This window comes from Gambusia affinis, linkage group LG23, assembly GCF_019740435.1.
Source record: "Gambusia affinis linkage group LG23, SWU_Gaff_1.0, whole genome shotgun sequence".
Lineage (NCBI taxonomy): Eukaryota > Metazoa > Chordata > Actinopteri > Cyprinodontiformes > Poeciliidae > Gambusia > Gambusia affinis.
In genome coordinates this window covers 18,764,491-18,783,289 of record NC_057890.1, presented here as the reverse complement: position 1 = coordinate 18,783,289, position 18,799 = coordinate 18,764,491, and the positions used below count along the sequence as shown (strand labels likewise).

At 42.9% G+C, this 18,799-nt stretch overlaps 1 protein-coding gene and 1 long non-coding RNA gene across 18 annotated transcripts in view; one reads left to right on the top strand and one right to left on the bottom strand.

Annotated features, from left to right (window-relative positions):
* celf2 (cugbp, Elav-like family member 2) overlaps positions 1–18,799 on the top strand; it is a 480,486-nt gene that overhangs the window by 296,449 nt on the left and 165,238 nt on the right. The window lies entirely within an intron of this gene.
* LOC122826792 lies at positions 10,911–13,238 on the bottom strand. The gene is made up of 3 exons (XR_006369871.1): positions 13,187–13,238; positions 12,880–12,971; positions 10,911–11,412 (listed from the first exon to the last, which is right to left on the bottom strand). It is a non-coding gene; the product is annotated as an uncharacterized LOC122826792 (long non-coding RNA).

Below are 18,799 nucleotides of genomic sequence, written 5' to 3'. Positions count from 1 at the left end.
CATCCAAAATGAGGATGTAAAAGCTGCAGCTTGTTTCTGTGTTCTGTGTAGAAATGCTGACTCTTTAGTTTTTGATTTGATTTATTTATTTCAAATGAGTTTTTAAAAAAAGCAAACAGTTGGGCAGAAGAACCATGGGCACATAACCAAGAACAAAATGATTCTCTTATCTGGACTTTCTGTTTGGAAACTGTTGAAAGTTCAAACCACTTCAGCAGAACATCTCTAATTATTATCTTTTATTATTTTATTTTATGTTGAAAGCTCATCTCTGCGTCGCTTGGATTCAACTCCCAGTTCCTAAAGTCTGGATCAGTGATCAAACAGTTCAGTGTGATTAAAGGAATATTCCAGAGTATTTTAAGGCGTTTACCTCGGATCGTCTCCAGCTCACAAATACTGAACTGGTTGATAATTCTGCTCTGGAAACATTTAAACTAACTTACAGCTGAAGTGTTCAGATATTTAAACGATCCAAACCAAAACCTGATTATAAAGCGTTTAACTAAAATGTTTTTCAACTTGATATTTTTCTACAGACGAAACTAAAAGCTGGATTTTGAGTTAAAGGTGGAGCAGCTAAATATCGGCTTTTCTCTCTAATAAATATCTGATGTTAGATTCTAATTTGAACCACTTCTGTCCAAATGCTCCCTCCTGGGTAAAAAGCATCAGTTTTAAACAGAGACATGTTTCTCCTGTTTGATGCGGAGCGGGTTGCTGTTGCTGTGGTTACGGGCCGCTGACTGCCAGAGAAAAACTTTAAACATGTTCCTCGCTCGCTGCCGCTGCAGCCGTGTTTTCTTTGTGTCAGGAAGCAGAAGAGCACTTGTCTGCGCCACTTTGTCGTTGAGAGGATTTACCTGATAGCGGGTTATTTTTGGATTGCCACTGATACTCATATCTTGTACTACAACTCTCCATCTTTGAAATGAAATTGCTTTCATGTCAGGATGTCTTTTGTGTTTGGTTTTTTTTTCACTCCAAGGACACATTTGAGAACTTATTTTGGAATCATGTCTGACTAAAACTGAATTAGAAAAAAGAAGAAATAAGTAGAGAGGATGTCAATGTTTATGTGAATAAATCAGGGCTGGGAAATTTGATATCAGTCACATTGTTACGGTAGAAAAACCTGCCTGGAAAAGGAACTTTATCTCGATACGCTAACATGCTAACGCTGATAAACATTTAAATAAATCAGTGGAAGTTTTTCTGAGCATTTTCAAAAGGATCATTTTCTTTTTAGGATTTTAAAAAGACAAAATACTAAAATGAATCTTGTTTAAAATATTAAACAAGACTCTTTAGTTTTGCAGGTTTTTTGTTTTTTTTATTTAGCATCTTGTGACACTAAAGTTCTGTTTAATTTCTGTTTAAATATTTTTATTTTCCATCTGGAAGCTGATTTCAGTTTTTATTAGCCTACATTTCCATTGATCCGTTTTATTTTCTTTGACACATTAAACATATTCATTTTGTGTAAATATGTATTTTTTAAAGTAGCGACTTTATAGAGGAAGGTAAAAATGTAAAAACCTTGTTGAACAATATGCTGAATGTTGTCGGTGATATCGTTATCGAAGTATTGAACGTTTTTTTGCCCATAATAAATTTACACTAGATGAGTTTATCTGTATCAAAATGTCCGTATATTTATTTATGTGTAATAAGAAAACTTTGATCACAAACATCAACACAAGCGTTGCTTAGATTTTGTTTCTTCTTTCTGAACTTTTCTTGAAGTCCTGATGAACAGATCAGAATCCGACCCGCTGATCTTTTCCAGCAGTTTTAGTTTTTATTGTAGTTTTGGTAAAACAATCATTTCATTGCAGCTGATTTTCCTTCATCAGTGGAGTTTTGTGCTGTTCCTGCTGGCTTCGGGTCTGTGAAGTTCTGACTGGTTCTGATTTGGGATCAGCCCATGACCTTTAAACTTCTGGCTTACGACCTTTAAGGTTTTAACTAGGCCATTGACGTTGACCTCCACTGATGAAGGAAAGAGTTTCTCTCTACTAACTGACAGATTGCAGCTTCTTTTGTTGTTTTTAAACTTTATGCAAAACGTTTTCTCATGTTTCTGTAAATGAAACATAACTTATAAAAATCTTCAGGTCCTGTTTTCTCTGCCTTCCCTCAGGATTGGTGAAATCAGACATATTGTGATAACCTCTGCTGTTTCTGGTGTCAGACATGCTGAACGTGCAGCTGAGCTTCACCACCAGCAGAATGACATCATTTCCTGTGCGCTGCCCGGCGCGGAGTTTGGATGTTTCAGGCCTTTGGGCTCCTGCTTGTCTGCACCATTAAATCCAGACTGAAGCGTGAACGTATGGCCGGCTATTAAACCGCAGTCACACACAGAAGAGCTCTTTTATAGACGAACACGTTTCTGCCTAATGGCTCTTAGAGTGGAGTATATCTGACATTTTAAATGAAATCCCTCGGAGCAACGGCGTCTATTAAAACCTTTACTGAAATCTCTCCATTTGTCACTTTTCATGTGATGAGGAGGAAATTTGGATTGCAACCTGAAATTCTCAGCTTAGTTACGAGATCAGGGTAATGGTGTCAAGCACGGTTAACCTGCTGCTGCAGCGCCTGCTGGACTCGACATCATTACAGCCTTTTGCTGCTTAATGGCGGCCTGAGGGTGGAGTCGGTCCTCAGCGGGTCCCCCACCACCCTGACACATTAACGTCGAGTGCTACTCGTATCTGCAGCTCTTAGCTTCCCGTCTCCCTCCATCATCACCTTTGTGCTCCAGTCCAATCTCCACGTTCCGTCGGCTCATTTTGAGTCGTAATTGGACAGGAGTCCCCGGAGACGTTCGTCAGCACGCCCGGCGCCGGCGCAGCAGAAACACTCAGAGTCACGGTGGATGAGCACTGATCGCTGTCCAACACCCTCTAACCGCTGGAGACCGGATGGAGACCGGGTGGAGTCCGGATGGAGACCGGATGGAGACCGGATGGAGACCGGAGGGAGACCGGATGGAGACCGGATGGAGACCGGAGGGAGACCGGATGGAGACCGGATGGAGACCGGAGGGAGACCGGATGGAGACCGGGTGGAGACCGGAGGGAGACCGGATGGAGACCGGATGGAGACCGGATGGAGACCGGATGGAGACCGGCTGTAGACCGGAGGGAGACCGGCTGTAGACCGGATGGAGACCGGAGGGAGACCGGAGGGAGACCGAATGGAGACCGGATGGAGACCGGATGGAGACCGGAGGGAGACCGGATGGAGACCGGATGGAGACCGGAGGGAGACCGAATGGAGACCGGATGGAGACCGGATGGAGACCGGAGGGAGACCGGATGGAGACCGGAGGGAGACCGGATGGAGACCGGAGGGAGACCGGAGGGAGACCGGATGGAGACCGGATGGAGACCGGAGGGAGACCGGATGGAGACCGGATGGAGACCGGATGGAGACCGGATGGAGACCGGATGGAGACCGGAGGGAGACCGGATGGAGACCGGATGGAGACCGGAGGGAGACCGGATGGAGACCGGATGGAGACCGGAGGGAGACCGGATGGAGACCGGATGGAGACCGGATGGAGACCGGATGGAGACCGGATGGAGACCGGATGGAGACCGGATGGGAGACGGAGGGAGACCGGAGGGAGACCGGATGGAGACCGGATGGAGACCGGAGGGAGACCGGATGGAGACCGGATGGAGACCGGATGGAGACCGGATGGAGACCGGATGGAGACCGGAGGGAGACCGGATGGAGACCGGATGGAGACCGGATGGAGACCGGCTCAAACCGCAGCGCAGCTGGAACCAGGCCGGTCAAGCCGGTCAGGCCAACAAACGGCTTTTACCGTCACAAACGTCTCCATGTTGAGATCTGACTTATTGTTGGAAAGAGAAATCCCAATTAATGACCATTAAAACCTCCAGGATCAAAAATGATGCTCATGTGAAAGTAGCTGACCAAGAAAAGTTACATCATTAAAATATAAAGTTGATGAAAATGACAGTAAGGCATAAAACTGAAAAAATGATAAAATCAGAGAAAACTTTAAACTGCTGGTGTGTCAGAGTCTGGTGAAGTTTAGGAAAAATAAGAAAAATAAAAAGTACAGATTTTAAAAATACTCCTGGCAGAACATTTTTTCCAAATAATTGTAAGTAGTTCAAGTTAATTTCTCCACTTTGTTCAATAAAACATCATTAAAAACCAATAAATTAGAAAACATTTAATGTGTGCAGCTTATTGATATAATTCTCATTTCTTCTCCTGAAGAGGCTGATATAAAATGTGAATAATTTTCATGAAAATTATTCATGATTTTCTCTTTATGTTGCTCAGGATGCTGGGAAATCACCAGTGGATCTGAAGAACCGACTGGATTTCATTTAGTTTTATGAATTAATGTGTTTGCTCCAGAAACTGGTCAGACGTTCTTGGTAAATGGTTTTGCAGTGCAGTGTGGAAAGTGTCCAGTATTCCAGGACTGGCTCCTCCTGGTCCGATCCGGACCGGCCGGGATGTTCTGCAACCAGAACCAGTTGAACTGTCACTTTATCACCTGTTGGGTAAATCTCGCCGGGTCCGGGTCCGGTTCCATCCTGGATGATTCCTGGACGAGGCGTTGCTTTCTCTGCAGCAATCTGCTCTGCTCTCAGGTTGCAGATTGACAGCGCCGTGTTTGGATCTCTGCCCCGGCAGCTTTAGTTCTGGTAATCTGTCCGATGAGACGGGCTCATCGGAGGCCGGGAACATTTGGAGCAGCAAACAGAGGCTGGAGAACATCCTAAAAGCTCCTCTCTTACTGCCCACAGCTCAGTCCCAGCTATCTCCAATCTCTCCTTATCTGCTCTGCTTTATTGCTGATTCTTGACAAGCACTTGACAGCTGAGGGGAGGGGATCGGCCCGAACGGGTCGGTCCCCGGCGCACACCTACAGCTCCCCCCAGAGGCGGCTCTCTGAGCGCGGGGAGCAGGTTGTTCAGTTCTTGCTGAAAGGCTCCCAGATGGTCTGAAATGTTTGTTTTATGGAGCCGTTTTCAGTTCTGACCTGAACAATCACTGCTGAGGGCCTCGTGTGTGTTGTCTCAGGTGTGTGTGTGTGTGTGTTGTCTCAGGTGTGTGTGTGTGTGTGTTGTCTCAGGTGTGTGTGTGTTGTCTCAGGTGTGTGTGTGTGTGTGTGTTGTCTCAGGTGTGTGTGTGTGTGTGTGTGTTGTCTCAGGTGTGTGTGTGTGTGTGTGTGTTGTCTCAGGTGTGTGTGTGTGTGTGTGTGTTGTCTCAGGTGTGTGTGTGTTGTCTCAGGTGTGTGTGTGTGTGTGTGTTGTCTCAGGTGTGTGTGTGTGTGTGTGTTGTCTCAGGTGTGTGTGTGTGTGTGTGTGTGTTGTCTCAGGTGTGTGTGTGTGTTGTCTCAGGTGTGTGTGTGTGTGTGTGTTGTCTCAGGTGTGTGTGTGTGTGTGTGTTGTCTCAGGTGTGTGTGTGTGTTTGGATGCAGGAATGACGAGGAGGCCATCAGTGAAACGGTTCTGCCAGCGGATAAAAGCGGCGGCTTCGTTAATAATTGAAAGATACTTAACGACAGGAGCGCTGCCTCGTAAGACGCTTTTAATAACCAGGAAGGTTTCATATTTCTCCTCTCTTCCTTTTCCTCCGCTCTCACCGTTTCGCCTCCTCTTCTTCTTCTGTAGACGCTCTCAGCGCTCTATTCATCAGCAGAGGAATGCTGCTGCAGAGGCTTTCAGAAACAGCGAGGTGTTTGTGTGTTTGCACTATTAAAGTGGCTGCATTGTGCTGCAGGTGAGAGCTGAGCGTTGGCGCTGCCAGCCGTCCCTCTGTCTCTGCTTCTGTTTATGGAGACGCTCCGTCTCTACTCTTAATGCGCTCACCGCTCACCCTCATTAATTCGCTTGATGGTCTTTGATTTGCCGGGCATCACTAAGTCGCATTAAGAAATGTATTTCTCAGCTCTTACTTAACGACGCTTCCAGAACCGACGCAATTAAATGCACATTTAAATGCTGGAGGTTTCCCTCTAAATTCATGAGCAGAGACAAGCGCTTGATTAGCGCCCCACAGAAAATTAGGCAGCGAGGGAAAGGTGAATGCTGATGTTTTTTGGCGCCGTCTTTACTGAGCTTTCTAGTTGAAAGCACACTCTTCATCCTGTTATACCAAGCTAATAAAGCATCTGCAATTATGGTGTTTTTGGAAAATGGGACTAATTGTTCTGCAAAGTAACCCAAGTGGAAAAAATTCACATTTTGTTTCTGTTTTCCTTGAAGAGAGAAGTTTGCAGTAAGAGATGTTTTCACAGTTTACTCTCCAGAAATATTTTATCATTAAAGACTTTTAACATTTGAACATTTAGAGTGAATGATGAGCAGCAGCTCATCTCCTCTGTGTTTCATAAACTTCCTGTTAAAATCTCTTTGGACGAGTTAACGCTGCAGGTCGTTCTTCTGGAACCAGAAATAATCCTCAGATCTCAGATTAAACTCTCTCAGTCTCACATTAGTCTGAAGTTTTTCTCCTTTAGTATCGAATGTTTTTGCTTTTTCTTTTTTGTAAATAAAATCACTGACTTTATGGTGCTATTTTAGGAATTTTTCAATAGTTTAACTTCTTCTAACGGTTCCCTGCTGCTCTTCACTCTTTAGGAATAGTCCAGATTATTAATCCAAACGCCAAAATCCCCCCAAAACATTAAAACTAATTTCTGATCTGTGGATCTCAGTGGATTTCTACAAAAATATAAACTTCCTTCATTTCCTGAGTGTATTAAAGTCAGATAAATAATTTTCAGGGACAAATTTCACCTGCATTTAGATAAAATCCACAAATACTTGAAAGCCTCCATAAAACATAAAACTGTCTGTTTTAACAGAATCTACATTAAAATGTTTTATTACATTTTAATAAATGTAATAAAACATATATTAAAATGTTGCACAACCCGTTAACTACAGACTTCCTCATTTCACTCTTGGTTCAGCCAATCAGCACCAAGGATCATTTGGAGTCACAGAGAAATCCACCAATACTGAACTGCAGACTGGAGAGGGTCCAGTGGACCAAAACCAATGAATACATTTCATATCTTTTATGTTTCATTGGTCAGATCGATTGAACAGCCTGATCAGTTCATCTATTGACAATGACAGATCTTGGATCAATTCCTGCTTCAATGAGCTTCAACCTGCTTTTCCTTCAGCAGTGGAGTCTTGGTGTTTGTGAGGAAAGTAAACAGTATCAGTTTAACATGTATATTTTTAAATACAGTTTTGCTTTAAATGTTGTTGTCAACAATAACTGCACCATCTGCTCAACCGTTTATTCCTTCTCTCTGCAGTGAGGAAACAGATAATTTGTCTCCGTGAATAAAAACAGATAAATTCAAGGTTTCTGTTATCTTACTCTTACATCAAAAGAAAGTTATGTTCATCATATTTCCAGTTTTCTTCGTCACACCGAGCTGTTCTTCATCTTTCTGTTTATTAGATTTATATCAGAAACATTAAAACTGAAAGTACAGCATGTGCTGTTTCAGGGTCAGGGACGCTACGGCAGGTGTTGAGGCTCAAATCTTCACCTCCGTCCAGCTTCGTAAATCTTCAGTTTACAGTCAAACGCCCGTCCGTGTGAAAGCGGCAGCTGCAACTGAGAGCGGAGGCGTTTCAGGAGACGTCCAGGTTAACCGCAGCTCAGTAGATGACCTTCTCTTGACCTCCATCAGAGCAGAGCAGGGTCTGTTCTTCCTTCATGTTGTTATGCGTCTGCGTTAGCTGAATGCGTTCACACATAGAGTTCTTCCTGCTGTTTAAGTCTGTGAAAAAATCCAACGACACGCTCAGAGCAGAGCAGAAACATCTCTGTGCAACTCGCTGCATTTTTAGGTTTTTACTGGAATCTACAGATTCTGCAGAGGAACCAGGATCCATCATGGCTGCCTGTGGTTGGACGTTCTTTTAATGAGATGCCAGATAAGTGCTGCCTCTTCGCTAGCTGTTAGCTGGCTAAAGGAACAATCTATTTATTTGGTTAGAAAAATGTAGGTATTTTTCAAAAACTCAGATATTTTTCTGCATTTTTGATGAAATTATGTTTAAAAACTGGGTTTGTGGTGTATGGACCTCTTGCATGTTATTGTTTACATCTGGAGATTTTGCACATGTGCACAACGCTGGAGGGCAAAAAGGGGATGGTTTCACCTGCCAGGCCAAGATGTTCCCAGTTTTAATCTGTTCTTCAACCATTCTGCTCTCTGTGTTTCAGGAAACCCTAATAATTTATGCTAACATTAGCATTAGCTGTATGTTTGACATAGAGATGCTATTTTAGCCTTGAGTAGCTAAGCTGGTAGGCTAACTCCTTTTAGCTCAGCCTGAACACAACAATAGTCTTTTCCAGCTTCAGATCAGAGCAGTTTGAAGCAGAAATTAAAACCCAGTGAGGTAGAGACACGACTTTATCTACTAGCGGATGTAGCTTGTGCGTCAGATCTATGGCTGTACCAGAAACAAGTGAATTCAAAGGTTCCAGCTAGGAACGATGTTTCCATTTGTGCTGGGTTGTTGTATATTTTAATGTATATTCTCTTTTCCACTCTGAAGACTTTTAGGTTTCCTGTGTGTCACATATTATGTGTTTGCGGCTGTAGCGTGTGTGTTGGTTTTATGGTTGTACCAGGAACGATGGAGTACAAAGGTTCCACTCTGAACTTTTGTATATAAAATAAAATCTATGAAACTAATTATTTCTAACTATTCAGAGTGATGTTGTTTCACATGGCTTTAAGTTAAGATTGTTGTCCAACTGCAACATTGAGCCGAATCAAAGCTCCCAGGTGTGAGACTGTGGTGTGATTAGTGTGGACCGGTTTGTGTGTTGGTGGTCAGAACCTGAGCTCCGCAGGCCCGTTCTCACGGTTACCCCCAGCTCAGAGCCACCATCTGCGCCAGGCTGAACTCAAACAAGATGTGAAAGGTCCAATGTGCCTCTCATGTATCACCAGATTCCTGTTTTGGGATTACATAACGCCTTAATTCCTCCCCGAACATCACAGCGGCTCTCGCAGCCTTTTGTCATAAAGCTGGAGTGAGTTTGAGATCTTTGTTGTTTCCATGGAGAAAACCAAACAGTGATGGTGGAGCCGTGAGGCCAGGTTCAGGAATTCAGCTCAGCGCTGATTAAGGCCATTACTTCATAACAAGACACGGCTGTTTTCTAGGAAAACTGAGAGCATGACATGGACGTAAAATAAATCTCTACCAGAGCTAATGGTTGAGCGGATTGCTTCGCTACATTTATTACCTTGTTGGGCAACCAGGCGCAATCAATCCAAGAATTTTCTTCTTTATTTAATTCTGTCATAATTGCAATGATGCTTTTCAACCCTGCAGTCTCTTCAGACCGTTAGTTTCTCTACCTGTAGTCAAATCAGCTGCAGTTTTACAAACACCCACACAGGAGAAGAAACGTCTTTAAATGGACGCCTGGAGATCAGGAAAGTTTTACTAAATGTGCTGAAAGTGAGCGGCGTTGTGGCAGGCAGGCTTCTTATCGATAACAGAGTTATGGGATAAACGCCGAGGGAAGTGCATTTGTCAAACGAGTGACGGAGCGACGATTAGCGCCGGGAGCCGTGTGGATCCCATCAGCCTCCCAGAAATGTCACTTCTGGTTGTGGATCGTCTGACTTTGAAATGACAGAGAAGAGATGCAACCAGAGATCTGCATGAGAATCCAATTTTTCTTTCTGGGGCGATTTAACCAGCAGATGTGATCAGACGTAATGAACACTGACTCCTCTTCACATCCTTCTTCCTTCCCAACTCAAACTCATTTGATGTTTGTTGTCAAACCTTTTGACTTTGATTCTCAGTCGAGCTTTTAGTGGAAACGTTGCATCAGCTTAGTAAAACCACGCTGCCAGAGAAACGACCTGGGATGAACTTTACCAGCTGCTCAACCGTAGGAGGGAAAGTTAGTGAAATATTTAGCTTTTTATTCAAAATATTAACTTTATTCAATTAAGATTTGATTATGTGTCATGTTAGTTTTGGGTTTTTAGTTTTTCATTGGAGCTGCTTCTTTCAACCATTTTGTAAAAATAAATATACTTGATATATTTGGAAGCAGAATTGTTTTATTCAAGTTGTTTGTTAAATTGATTATTGCTCAGTGATTCAGAATATTGTACATATTCCCTAAACGAGGTCGTACCTTATGAAACCTCTTATTGTTTTCTCTGTTTCTCTTTAATGCAACATAAAGTTGAGTTAATTTTTTTCTTCAGTAACAAGACGACAGGAAAAAGCAGGAATGAAAAGATCTACTCAGATTTAATAAAAAATACATCAAGGTTAACTCTTTGAGCTCAGCTTTCTGTGTTCATCAGATGTCTTTTAAATTGTTCCCTCTGCTGGTTTAATCAAAGCTTTTCGTTGACGCTATTTCTGCTCTTCCTCCTTGAATTTCCTAGTTTAATCTGCAGGACTCTGTGAGGACAAACCTGCTACAGGAGAAGGTTTGTGGTCACAGCGTCTTCCTCACTGCTTCAGGGTTCATTATAAATATACATCAAACAAAAAAAATCACTTTTAAAGAGGTAATGAACAGCAAGACACTATATCCATGCATGGTCATTGAAAGTTTAGTGGAAGGAAAACGTGCACAAGCATCAACCTTGAGAAAATGTGAATCAAACCATTCTGGAGTTCTGGAGAACCAGAAGCAGCTGATCTGTGTGCAAAAGGAGCCACAACCGAGCTGACCCCCCAATCCAAACTGGAAATGAGGGCAAAACGCCCACATTTAGGATTTCCTGATGAATTAATGACCCAGCAGAACTTTTTGGATTAAAGGTTCTGATGAAGCAAAAAGGATAAAAACATTTCCAGCTCTCAGCCACTTCTTCCTTCAGCTACATTTTTCTTTAATAAATGTGCAACAAACAGTCTTAACTTAAACTCTTCATAAAAGTTTATTCAGATTTGTCTCCGGGACCTGAAGGTCTAAGTTCTGCAGAAGAGCTTTGTTCTCATAGAGATGCTTTGACTAGGACAGAGCTGACCTGAGGATGCAGATGGATGAAGTGTTGTCGTCTAGACGGCATTCAGTTCCCGTCTAACCTTCATGCTAATCAGGACTGAACAACCATTCTTTCAAAATGCTTTCAAGGAGAAAGCTCGATGCTTTCATCTGTTTAACTCAGACCTGAAGTTCAGACCTCAGGATCTGCAGCCAGGCAGAGGAACAAGTTAGGAACTTTTAATTACCTTCACCTCTGATCTTTGACTTTACAGCTTTTCTGAAGACCTGAATGTTTTTCATGGAGACGGTTTGCATTTGGTCTGGAGGTTTCAGCTTCAGGAGGAACATCTTCATAAACTCAGTTCATCCTTCAGCTTCTCTCACCTTCAAATGCTGGAAGAATGAAAATTAATTTGCTTAATGCCAATTTCTAAAAAAAACTCCAGTTTTTGATTAAACGGTTTTGCTCAGTGATCAGGTGGATTTTCTGTTGGCAAAATTAGTGAGTTTTTCAAAACTGCAATGGAAACACCAAGTTCACATCACACAAGTCACATCAGCAACAACCAGATGTTACTACTGGCAGAAACTACAAAGACAGGAAGAAAAGAAGTTACAATTTTTTTTCCTCAGTATTCAGACTTTTTGGACAGAATCCCGAGAAAACAAGTTGATTCTGAGAAAGAGGCCTGAATTTATCATTTTTTCTCAACGTCCGTCTTCCTTTTCTGTCGTTGGATGTTTCCTAATTACTTTTTGTGTGAACAAATTTATTGCGTTTCTTTTTTAATAAAAACTTTGGTGTTGTTGGTGGAATAAGTTTTGCCTTCCCCTTGCTGCTTGCGAGGACGCCGTTCCTCTCGGACACGTCGTCTCTGTGTGGTTGCCATGGAAACCTGGATGTTTCGGCCTCTGATTGGACCTCGGCTCTGCTTGTTCACACGCGGTTGAACATGTCAGCAGATGTTGGGTTGTCTCTAATTACCCTGGCTCTGAAGCTTCGGGACGTTTTATCTCGTTTGGCCGGTCGGGATCAAATCTCCAAGCCGCAGCTGCTGAAACCGGACCTGCAGACCGAAACCGAGCCAGAACCAGAATCCTCCCGCGTTCCGTCCCTCTGTGTGGTTCTGTTCCCCCAGCATGAGCCGTTCACGGTTAATTGAATTTTCCCCGGCGCGGCTCACATGGGACGGCATCGGAATCCCGGTTTGTCACGATAAAGTGATTACACGGCGTTGTGTTTCTGCGGCGCCTCCCAGCACATTTATTAGAATCTGTCAGAGTCGATGTAGATCGGCCAACCAAAGTGCCCGTCTTCCCTTCCCGCTCCCAAACTGGTTATTCCTTATGAAATACGTCGCTCCTGGCAGACGCATAATCTGATTACATCCGCTAGATTAAAAATATATTGAATTTTTCCCGCCGCTCTCTCCTCTCCTCTTCCTCTCCTCTTCCTCTCTCCTCTCCTCTCCTCTTCCTCTCTCCTCTTCCTCTTCTCTCCTCTTCCTCTCTCCTCTTCCTCTTCTCTTCCTCTCTCCTCTTCCTCTCTCCTCTCCTCTTCCTCTCCTCTTCATCCTCTCTTTCACCATTTCTCCGCCCGCTGTCGTCCAGGAGATGCTTCCTCCTGCTCTCCCTTTCTGCTGCTTCACTCTTTAATCTGAGGAACTATATGTGAGCGTGATGCGTTCAGGTGAAACTGAAAACAGATGATTTAATCTCTGTATTGTGTCGTAATTTGTAATATTTATATTTATGTTCTGCTGAACTTCTCCAGCTCGTCTCTTTTTTTGTGAAGTTGGATGTAAATGAATGATGATGTGAAACTTTTCTCAGCTGAATTATTCACTAAGGAAACTTTACCGTAAACATCGGCGTTTCCCACCCACACTGGATGAACCTGAACGTTGCACCTCATGGTGCGTAAACTTCTGATCTCTGCAGCTTTGAACAAACTAGAAAGGAGAAATTATTGATGTTAAAACATTTCTGAAAGAATATTTATGGCTTTTTCATCTGAATATTAATTAAATTGAGCAAATATGATTCAAATATCTAATCAAAGCTTCTGATTGTGTTGAGAAAACGTTTCTTTGAACCAGCAGCATCATCAGCACTGTGAGATAAACGAATAAGAACTAAAGTTTGAGAAGAAAAAGCATTAATTTACCGGTAGAGTTGTTTTTGTAGATGTTCTTGAACGATGGAGTTTTAGAGCCATCCTTAGAAAAAACACCAAAATAAAATAAAACTATGACATTAAAATCAAGAATACATTAATATTTTCAGAATAAAGTCGAATGTTGAGCAGTTATTTGTAAAACCAAAGTATAACGAAGAAATTAGTTTATTAACACATCAGAATCTGATTTTTATTATATTTTCATTCTCTGAATATTTTGACTTTATTTGTGCAATTTTATCTTTATTCCCATTATTTTTAAATGCATTTCATGTAACTTTCTTGTAATTTTCTGATTTTATTCTCATAATTTAAGTCTTTTTTAACATGTTGATTTTAATAAACCCAAATATTAAAAATGAAGCTGCAGCGGAAAAAGGGAACAGTTTTGTTTCTGAGCACAGAGTGAAATGTGATGCCCCCCCCCCCCCCAACACACACACACACACACACACACCTCCCATCTGGGTAATATCACAGCTTATTATTTTTCATATTTCCCTCCTCCGTCGGTTCGGACCCACCTGCCAGTCAAGCTGTCGCCTGTGATTTGGAGCTGTCACTCCGTGTGTGTGTGTGTGTGTGTGTGTTTACGGCGGTGTCACACTGAATAAGTCGCCCCCCTCCCACCCCCCCGTCCAGCTGAATGCCCCTGCTGCCGCTGCCAGGAGACCCTGTGGCCGACTCGGACCAGGTGCTTTGTGGCTTTTCAGCGCCTCACTGTCAGTCTGGGGGTTGAGCTGAAGGTGTGTGGACATGAGTGTGTGTGTGTGGGTGGGTGTGTGTGTGTGGGGGGGGGTGTGTGTGTGTGGACATGTGTGTGTGTGTGTGTGTGTGTGTGTGTGTGTGTGTGTGGTGGGTGTGTGTGGTATATTTTCTCAGCCAGCCAATTACGGCCCTGAGGAGCTGCCAGCTGTCGCCCCCCTACAGCAGGAGGGAGGCTCAGCCTGGGGTCCTGCTCCCTTGGGGGGTCATTACACCACTCTGGGACTTTCTCTCTCTCTCACACACACACACTGTTAGCCAAACACCACGTGTCTGCTGCGTCTCTTCCCATGGATCAACATGCCTCTGCTGCCTGCAGCCGTTGCTTTGGACATTTGATGCATATTTATAAGAAGACAGCCGCTGCCTCTCATCTGATCCTGACGCTCTACATGCTTTTCATTACCGGACCGTCTGATGGGACTCGGGTCCGCTGGGTTCTGGGTGGAACAGAGTGTAGATTTACAGGGAGGTTTTATGTAATCTGAAAAGTTTCAGAAGCTTTTTTACCTGTTTTCTGTCCAGTTCTCCCATCGACAGCATTTTGTGCTCAAAATGAGGAGCAGCGACAAAAAGGAGTAAAAGCTGCTATTAACATTTATCATGTTGAATCACTTACTGAAATAATCAACTAATTTATTAATTTACTCTAAAAACTGTAATTTATTAAAAGAACACTCAGAGCAGCAAAACATTTGCATTTTTCTGTAAACCAGTCAGTTCAGATTCTGTACAAAAAAATCTCCTATTAAACACATTTTTCTGTAAATAATTAACCAGTTAAAGCAACAATTAATCACCAGATTTTAATGTATTACCGTTTTTATCTGCATTTTTTATGCATTGCTAACATTTTATAAAAATGTTTTCATTTAACTTCTTAAACTCTGATGGTTAATTAAGGCAGAAAGTTTCTTAGATTTTAGAGTTTAAGAGTTTTGGGAAAACAAACTGAACTTTTGATGCACTGAGGTGGAGGCCGGTTCCAGTAGTCCCAGTACAAATGAGCTGCTGGTTACAAACTGGTTACAAAATAGACCAACATCAATCTGTTTCATGCTGGACGGCAGTGGAAACCAGACGCTTCGTCCCTGAATGACTCGGGTCAGAAACAGCAGACCAACTGTTTACTGTCCTCCAAACGTTCTGGACTGCTGGTGTGTGTGTGTGTGTGTGTGTGTGTGTGTGTGTGTGTCATCAGTTAGTCAATTAATCAGCAGGACTTTATTAATGTTTAAAGAGCTGGTCAGAGCCGCTGTTAAACATCACAAAGTAAGTCCAGCACTTTGAACCCAGAATACCTGGAGATAACGGCCGACTCAAGTCTTTTGCACAGTTCTGTCCGTCCCTCCACAGAGCTCTGCTATCGTTCCTCCTCCAATCTCTGTCTTTATCCGTCACTGTAACACAAACCAGCTCGGCCTTATCTCACCGCGCAGCCTCCCCCTCCCACACACACACACACACACACACACACACACACACACACAGTGAGCGCTATCGGCCCATCGGTGAGTGGATCCGCCAGCTGTTTCACTTAACGGCGCAGGGTGAGGATGTTTGCAGTTGGTGGGGGGAGAAAAGGAATTTGGAAAAGCGGCGCAGTATTTCACTTGAGCCATGAATGCTGTGTGTAGATAAGCGCGCCCGCTGTGTGTGTGCAGCCGTTTGGATGTACAGGCTCACGAGTGTGTGTCAGTCTAGTGCAGGTTTACCTCCGACACACTCGTTAATCACGTAATTCATTAGTCACCGAGTCTCTAATTGTTTACTTTCCCCTCCGGCGGTACAACACAGGGTTGCCGGCCTCCCTGTTACCATTTCAGAAGAACATAACAGTAAATTAATTTTGCAGGTAGCTTCAGTTCCATTAGTCATTTCTGAGTTCACTCTGTTAGCTGGGAAATGTGCATCTGGAAACCAGTCTGGAGTTCGATTGAAACAAGGAAAACCTGAAGGAGATCCTGAGGGCTGATCAGGAAACATCCTTCAGTTTGGAGGTTTGGAAAACGTCCTGGTGAAAATGATTCAGGATCATTTAGCTCAGGCTGAGCTTGAACACATCATCTTCATTAGTGGAGGAGTTTCTGGTGAGATTCCAGGTGTTTCCAGGTGCTTGGAGCTGGAAATGGATGAGATCCATCATGACTGGGTGATGAACCAGATGGATGGATGAAGGATGGACAGATCCTGGATCTGGATCAGGTTTCTGATCAGGAGCCGTCGTCTCTTCTTCCGTTTGATCAACTCACAACCTGAATGAAGAAACTGTTGACCTTTTGACCCCGCCTGAAAACACTGTGAGGGTCAGGATGATGTTCAAGAATCTTTTTTTCACATATATGACCTAAACTGGGATGGATGGATGGATCAGCATGTAGCATCATGTAGCATCATGTAGCATCATGTAGCATCATGTAGCCTCATGTAGCCTCATGTAGCATCATGTAGCCTCATGTAGCATCATGTAGCATCATGTAGCATCATGTAGCCTCATGTAGCCTCATGTAGCATTATGTAGCATCATGTAGCCTCATGTAGCCTCATGTAGCATTATGTAGCATCATGTAGCCTCATGTAGCATCATGTAGCATCATGTAGCCTCATGTAGCATCATGTAGCATCATGTAGCCTCATGTAGCATCATGTAGCATCATGTAGCATCATGTAGCATTATGTAGCCTCATGTAGCATCATGTAGCATCATGTAGCCTCATGTAGCCTCATGTAGCATCATGTAGCCTCATGTAGCATTATGTAGCCTAATGTAGCATTATGTAGCATCATGTAGCCTCATGTAGCATTATGTAGCATCATGTAGCAGCCTATATCGTTATGTACAGTACGTCTCCATTGTTTGGGCGTTATGCTACATCACGGCCTGCGCTACATATGGATGAGCTAACGTGCTAATCTGAGCCTCAAGGTGCTCGGCTCCTTTCATAATGCTGAAATACAGATGCAATAGACTATATCACAAGTGAACTTACTGAAACTATGCATTATAGATCAACACACTCTCCCTCACACACATCTCACCCCTTCTGCTCCCTCATTTCAGCGGATCTCCACGCACGCTCACGCACCACATCGCAAATGATGGGATTTAAACATCAACAGTATGAAATATTCATGTGTCAGTGCCAGGCGCTCGAGCAGAACTAACACCGAGGGGGATTTGCCTTCAGATCTGAGGATACCACTGCATTCATCCCTCTCTTCTCCTCTAACTCCCCCCTCCCACCGTTGTGTTGCGGCTTCCCAGCCGTTGTCGCGGCGCTGAGCTCCAGTGTCCCTGTGCGTTGTTCCGGTCGTCTCTGATATCGCCTTTTCTTTCTGAACTGTTATGTTTTGGATTTTACGTCGGGCTGAAGAGCGACGTGACTTCTTGTCCTCCTTCTCTCTGAACTCTTCTTTCCTGAACATGAAACAGACGACTGTCATGTTGTTGGTGCTTCCAGCAGGTTAAGTCACAGAGCTCAGATTATCTCAAACTGGTTCTTGAACATAACAATGAATAAACATCTGATGGAAACAATTTGAAGTAAACTCTGAGGAGTATTTTTTACTCCTCGTCACTTTTCCCTCAGTGAAAATAACGCACTTATCAAGAGTAAACTTTTCCCTTTACTCTTCATGACAAAGTGAAGCTAATAAAGTTTAATCTGTTGCTTTAATTATTAATTAATTATTAGCTTTAGATCTGTAAAAAATAACTCATTTTAGCATAACTTGAACACTACAGTAGTGTTTCTCAGCGTCCAATCAGATCGTTTGAAACAGAAATTAACCCTCAGTCGGCCCAGAGATGTGAACCTGTTGCTGTTAGCGGATGTAGCTTGTGCGTCACAGTTATGGACGTACCAGAAACAAGTGAACACAAATGTTCCAGCCAGGAACGTTTCAAGTTGTGCTGGTGTGACAGATTGTTTTTTTATGTATGTTCACTTTAAAAACTTTCAGTATTTCCTGTCACATTATATTGATCCTCAGAGACAAACAGAAAGTTGTCAATTATTAAATAAGTTTCTAAACTTTTTTTTTATCAACAGAAGTATAATAAAGTTTTCATTTACATTTATTTGTTGTTGGCTCAGTCCAGCGCTGGTAATGGGACTGAATCACGGCTTTTAAGACTTTTTTTTGTGTCTGCAATAAATGTGAAGACAGCTGTGTTAAAATGCTAATAATAATCCTGATAAGAAAATGATTGGATCAAATTACTCAACTGATTTAGACAGTGTTGCTTCCCGGCTGTTACTGAAAATAATCTGATAAAAAGTCACCATTGACTGTGACTCCTTGAGCCAAAAATACTGTTTTTAGGGGAAACAGCCCACCACTTATTGGAAAGCTTGTAATGATGCCAGTGAATCTCCTGCGCTCTTATTTTAGAGATGAAGCGTAACAGTGATGACAAATGGCTCAGAAGTAAGAGCTAGCTATTGAAAACACCAGGAAGTGGCTCATTTTCTGGGTGTAATTCCTGCGAAACCTTTATTTTCTGGGCAGGATGCGACGCTGCTTCAGAGAAATCCAATAACGTATCGGCTGAACCGGCTGAAGACGGGATTTCACAGAACAAGGAGCAGGCTGTGATTATTTAATTTGGGATCGTTTTATTGCTTTTAAATGAGGTTTCTCCAGAGGCCTTGCAAGACCTCAGCATTAAAGATTAACTGATCTGCAGGAGGTTACAGTGATCACCACTTTAGCTCAAAATTACATTATACACACATATTGAAAATGTTAAACTCAAACGTTGTACATTTCAGGGGGAATTTTAATGTTTTATTGAACTTACACAATTTAAACCAAAAGTATTCTCTCATAAAG